At 57.3% G+C, this 6401-nt stretch overlaps 1 protein-coding gene across 1 annotated transcript in view; it reads right to left on the reverse strand.

Moving 5' to 3' along the window:
• Nucleotides 1-6401, reverse strand: part of ACBD6 (acyl-CoA binding domain containing 6) — a 78371-nt gene that overhangs the window by 71229 nt on the left and 741 nt on the right. The gene's annotated exons all lie outside the window — the stretch shown is intronic.

The raw sequence follows: 6401 nt of genomic DNA on the forward strand, positions 1-6401 counted from the left end.
CCGCGCCCGCCGGAAAACGCGGCCGCTACACAAGGTTCCGCCGGGACAGCGCCGCCTATGTATATTTATATATACATAAACCCCCGTGCAAAGCTGCAAGTGGAGCAGCGCCCCGCCGCTGCCGAGCGGCACCTCGGCTCGCTGCCGCTGGAGGGCGGACCGAGGCCGCGCTGGCGCCGCCGGCCCCGCGGCCCCCGCGCCGCTCTGGGGAGGGATCCAGCCCCAGGGAGCCCCCGCGGGGCCCTGAGGGCCGCCTTGGGGACGGGACAGCCCGCAGGGCAGGGGATCCCGGCTGTATTTATAGCGCAGTATCCGCTTCCCGTGGAAAGTTCTTCCCGCCCGGCACAGCTGTCCAGTCCATCTCCCTTCTCCACCCCCGGCCGCAGCAAATGGCAGCTCGGAGTTACCTGAGGAGACCTGGCCCACGCCCGAGCCCTGCCCGGCCTCCGCCGGCCGCCTTGCCCCTCGGCTCCTGCCCCGCGTCGCGCAACGCAGCCCAGGCGCTTCAGACTCATCCACACATGAGCAACACATGTGCCCATCTTTCCATCCGGAGCTTTTCAGAGGGAAACGCGGGAGCTGTGGAAAAAAAAACACATGGAAGCCAGAAATAGCCTGGCTCTTACTCACCTTACCGCCCTTTCTGTGCTTCACTTGGAGCTGGGGCTTTTCTTTAGGCAGGAAAAAGCTTCCAGGCACCTTGAGACAGCAAACTGGAGAATCCCACTGCACCTTGATGGACCTATGGCTCTTGAAACCTTGTTGTAAAAACAGGATACTGTGAAGCCAAGCGGGACACAAATCTCTGCCCAGGGATGTTGTGGAGTCTCCTTCTCTGGAGGTCTTCAAAACCTGCCTGGATGCCACCAGGTGTGCCTGCTTGAGCGGGAAGGTTGGACTAGATGATCTCTAGAGGTCCCTTCCAACCTTGAACATTCTGTGATTCTGTGGAATGCTAAAGCTAGGAAAGTTGCAGTAAGAACTGTGCAAGGAGCAAGTTTTTCCTTATCCACTCTGCTCAGACTACTGCAGCTGCCCTAAATAACCTACATACTGCCTGGCAAGGCTTTAAAACTGCCTGCAGAAGGCCCTTAGTTAGGCTGAGGGGGCAGGAGCACAGAGAGGAGGTCGGGAGCCATGGGAGGTGAGTGCTGAGCTGTGGCAGAGGGGCTAGACAGCCTCGTGGCCTAGTGCAAGCAGCTTTGAAACCACGGTAGCCTCTTGCCTGCTCCAGATAGAGCAAATCCCTGGCTCACCCCAGGAAGCCGGGAATGAAGGTTCAGCTTGACTCTCCTGCTTGTAAATGACAAATATTAGCAGCTCTGGAGCATGTGCTTAACACCCAGACTCCCAAACAGAGCATAATATTTGCAGCAAGCTCTTCGTGCGAGCTGTGCTGCCTTGGAAATCCCTCGGCTCCGTGCAGCCGGCAGGGCCAGGGCAGCAGGATGCCGCGCTCCACGAGCACTCACGGAAGTGTTCGCAGCGGATCGAGCGCAGCGCCCGGCCTCTGTGCTCTCCATCTCATCTCCATTGGGAGAGAGCTCCTTGTGACCTTGAGGGAGCATGTGGAGCTCCTACCCCTTCCTCTCGCTTTCTCTTTCCCTATGTATAGTAAAGAGTGACTGTGCCGAGGGCTGATCCTTCCCTCCGCCCCTGCACTTTGTGGGAGCACGTTTGGTGCCGGCTACCAGGGAGTCTTTAGGAGCTCATGGAGCAAAATGAAGGAGGTGGATGCTCAACTCTACGTCCCTCCTTGGCCCGGATCCCTGCACTGCTGCCTGGCCACGGCTTTTCCCCACAGCTCCTGGTGCAGCTTTCTGCCTCAGTCCAGCCCCAAATTAGCCAGGCCAGCCTGGCGCCGGCCGGACAGAGCTGCTGCCCGCGTGGACCGGTCCCGGGTCTCGCCCTGGGTGCTCAGTGCACAATAACAGGCTGCGAGCAGTGGAAAAAATACCCCGGTGTAATTGCCACGTCCCTCGGACCCGTCAGCCTGGAAACCTGTCATTGGGCCTTCGTGAAGGGCCTGTGGCCGCTGCTCGCTCCAAGCCTGGAAGCAGCATCTAAAGGGAGCCCTGCGAGCTAAGCTGTGATTACGTCCGCTTTCTGCAGCAGCAGGAGAAAGGGGTAATTAAGAGCCACTTTGTTCCAGCCCATTCATTTTCTATGGCCGACACCTGCCTATGGAGAAAAAATAGGTTATGGACTGGAGAGCTGGGTTCACCTTCTCACGCTGCGTTTTTACCACCTCTTTGTGAGGTCTTGTGATGAAGGGCTCCTCTCCCTGCTCTGCGGGCTTCCCAGATCCTCCATCCTTCATCCAGAAAGCAGGAACATCCTGAACATCCTCTCCAAGTAAAATGGAGCTGCTTTTCCATGGCCACGGCATGGCACGTGGGGGCCCAGCCCCCCACTTGCTTGAAGCTGGGCCAAGATATAAGCTGGTCCCCTGTCACCTCTACTGACTGTCCTATTGATGTGGCCCCATCGCCTGCTCCGTGTTTTGGAAGCGTGGGAGCAGCTCGGCGCCCGTAACTGCAGTAGGATGTGCTTCCCTGGGAAGCGATTTCCATGAAACTGAGTCACGGACGGGGTGAAAGAGCAGCTCCAAAATTCAATATCGCCAGGGAGGCATCTGAAGAGGCGGATGTCACTGCCCTGGCACAGGCAAGGTCAGCAGAGTCTGCGGAGGAGAGGTCCAAGTGGGCTTCCCTGCCGCGTCCTCCCGCACTGAGGCCTGCGGAACTCGTCACATGAGGGGACTGCAAGGGGGTTGTGCATTGCCTGGCTGTGCGTTTTACCTGCATTCGATATAGACCCAATTATCAAAGGAGAATGGGGGGAAAGAAGGGGCAATTAGCACATCCATCCTATAGGCTTTTTTAGCTATCAATAAAACATTGATTCCCCCCTTCTGCAAACTCCCCTGCGGCCGTGAATGCAAATCTGTAGCTGCAATGGAGGAGGCCCATAACCCCCGGCCTGAAAGCGCATAAATCTCTCCTCTCCCCAGCATATCGTTACCCTCCCTGCAAAAGCAGGTGGAAAAATCCCTCTCCCAGGTGCCAACGCAGCTCTCCGACGGTGCTGTGAGCAGCAGCGCGGTTGCAACATCGCAGCCGTCCCATTGCTCAAAGGTTGCAGAGGGAGCTCTGCAAATAGCAGGGCTCTCCACGCAGCAGCGGGTCTCGCCTCTGAGCGACAGTTTGGCAGTCCAGCTCAACCAGGGGAAATTTTGTTTTTCAAATTAAGGTGAAAAACCTAGTGGAGGTTCATTTTTGTATGCTCTGAAAGCTGTTTGCTGGGCCTGAAACTAAAGAAGCAGCTTCGTTTGGCTTTATTCAGCCCTTGCTCTTCCCCTTCCTCTTTTCCATGCTCACACCAGAAAGCGTGAGAGCACCCTGGGTTTGGAAACCGAAAGCCGGGCGCTGCTCACTGAAAGCTCAAAACAGGACGGGCGCTGTTCAAGGGTGAGCTCTTCATTGACCTAAACCAGTTGTGAGATGTCCCCCTGAGACACCGGCCAGGGGGACTTTGTCGCCTGACCTTGGTGCTTTCTAGACGGGGCGCTTCGCCCTGGCCAAGCACGTCCTGCCCCATAGCCCCGGGGCCACGGCCCGGCTTTCCCCACTAGCGCCTGGGGCTCATGGCCGGGAGTCAAGTCCCAATCCCATCTGTGTGACCGCATGGATTGAATTTGGAGTGTGCGAGAAGGGACACATGAGAGGCGGGAGGCTTGTCCTGCCAGGTGTCCCCTTGGCTCCTGACACACGCTGCCCCTCCAAAATGGGGACAAAACCGACCTCTTACCCAGTCCCCTTACCCCTCCAGGCTGTAGTGTCCCTAATCACCCCCTTGGCCTCCACCAGCCCCTGGGGGGAGTTGGATTTATGTAAAATCAATAGCTCCGCTTCGGGCCGCCGGAGCGTTTGTGCATTTTGCAGCGCTGTCTCTAGGAAATCTAATGTATCGATCCCGCTTCCCGGGAACAGGATTGATAAAAGATCCTAATGGGAGTGTTAGGGGCAGGCAGGCGGATGCTGATAGTGTCCGATAGTGTCCGATAGTGTCCAGCGCCGCTTCCCGAGGTGGCAGGAAATCGCCATTCCCTTTTGGCCGCCCCTCTGCCCTCTCTCCAGGGCATTCCTGCCTCACTCCTCACAGAGTCTAAAGCCTCTTTTGAAGACGGTTACTCCTCAGCAATGCAGGATCTTTAAAAGTACAATTATTTTTTTTAAAGCACTATTTATAAATTATTCTATATGTTCTCAACAAAGCAAGTGCCAGACCGCGTTGGCAGCAAGCCCACTCCCAGCTCTATCTCGCTCAGCTAAAAAATGCAAATAGTGCCGTTTCTTTTACTTTCTCCAGCATGGGAGAAAATCGCAATGCAAACCATTTCTGGGAAAAGAGAGAAGGGGGATCGGAGGAACCTGGAAGCCTGGAGTAGCTCTGGATCCGGACACGTGGCATCAGCACCTGGCATCTGTGTCCATTCTTGGCAGGGATGTCTGCTGCTCCACGGAGGCATGAGAGGGCGGCCCTTTTTTATTTCGCGCTCCTCGTTTTGGCTTCCTTAGTCACTGGGTGTGAGTGCTGCAAGTTCTGAAACGTCTAGAGGACCAGGAAACCCCCGTGTCCCGCCGGAGCAACAAAACATGGTTCCTCTGCCAGGCGCCTTCCCAAGGCACGTCTGCTCCGGATTCCGGATTCTGGCCCATCAGATAGGGAAGTAAAGCCGAGTGTGGCTGCGAAACATCACCGGGGTTGTCGAGAAGGGTTCCCGCCTCTCTCCTATCTCCACGGTTGTCCCCTATACCACTATAAAGGGAATAAATAGTGTTTATAAAAGGAATAAATAGTGTTTTATACCTCCTTTGCACTGGGGTAAAATATATCCAGGGGACAAAGGGAAGGGAAGATCAGTGGATATTTCCAGTGGCTGAATTTGCAAGCTCTAGTTTCACAAGATATTCGCATGCATCACAAGGCACGGAACACGTTTCATATAATGCATCCAGCAAATGTCAAAGGGGCTGTTTATTTCTGAAGCTGTTTTCCCCCCTGTTGTGTGACAGCTCTGCAAGACACTGGCTCCAAAGGGTCACGCTCGCAGAGGCCCAGCTCATTGCTGATCACGGGGGAGCACATTCCGACTCTAAGTGATTTGATCTGCTCCAGGTTGGCAGAGGTAGGGCATTAAGAGCTGGTGACCTCTTCAGTGCTGGTGAAGCTGTGACGTCCCAAGGTCAGCGCCGGGGAAGCTGCTGAGCGCAAGGTGCCTCATGAAGGGCACTGAAGCTCTGCTCATTAAGTGGTTTTCGGCAAAGGTAATTAAGAGATGGAATCAGGGAGCCCGGACGAGGCCGCTGCACGTTCCGCGCTTGCTGCCGCATGGATCTCGGCGCAAACAGGAGCGCTCACAAATCAGAGGTCCCGGCGCTGCTGACAGCCCCTCTAAATCACGGCAGCAAACGAGCGCAGGGGCTGGCGGCTCGCTTTGCTCCTGCTGGAGTCGACGGCAGCTTCGCTCCGTGTAACATGGTGGGGAAGGAAGGCCAAGGAGCCTCTGGGCATTCAGCTGTGGAAGGATCGTTTCTTTCCTTAAGGACCCAGCATATCTCCACCAGTATCTATAGATAAAGGTGGTTCCAGGCTGCGGGGATAGCTGGGGTGAGCGGATAGCGAATGGATGCCCTGCTCGCCTCCCGGCTGTGCCCGGCTCTCCCTGCCTTCTCCCTTTCCATCCAGGGGAACAGGGGGAAGCTCTTCCTCAGGCAAGAAGGGCCCTCACAGACTGCCTGTGCTGCCTTAGGAAACAGCCCTTGGGGATGATAAACACTGAAAAAAGCCAGATTTTTGGGGGTGGAGGAACAGTCAGGATATCTTTGAGTGTGACTTCACGGCGATGGATGCTAAATGGGGGGATGTGGGGGGACGGCGAGGTGGACACGGGATGCCGGAGACCTGGAGCGCGGTGCCTGCAGCCGGCGCAGCTTCTCGCCCGGTGCCAGGGGATCAGATCTCCGGCCCAACAGCTGCAGCCGGGCCCAGGGTGCCAAGTGCCGCCCGGGGGAGCTGATCCGGCAGATTTCAGCCGTGTCCCGGGGCAGGGTGACCCCCCTGGAGAAGCATGGAGGCCAAGCGCGGAGAGCAACACAGAGCGGGGCTGGGGGTGCGGGAAACGCCAGGCTGCAAAACGCGAGGAGGAAGCAGCGGAGGGGGCGTTTGCCCGTGTGTCCCCACGTAAAACTCCAACAACGCCCGCCCGCGGGGACGGGTTTTCAGCGGTGCAAAACAGCCACGAGCGGCGCGAAACCGCGCGGAGCCCCGCGCCGCGCCGCGCGACCCCCGACGGCGGGGCGGGGCCGTGGCGAGGCCCCGCCCCCGGGGCGTGCCCC

The sequence above is a fragment of the Nothoprocta perdicaria genome, unplaced genomic scaffold (genome assembly GCF_003342845.1).
Source record: "Nothoprocta perdicaria isolate Ctin4 unplaced genomic scaffold, notPer1 scaffold_318, whole genome shotgun sequence".
NCBI lineage: Eukaryota > Metazoa > Chordata > Aves > Tinamiformes > Tinamidae > Nothoprocta > Nothoprocta perdicaria.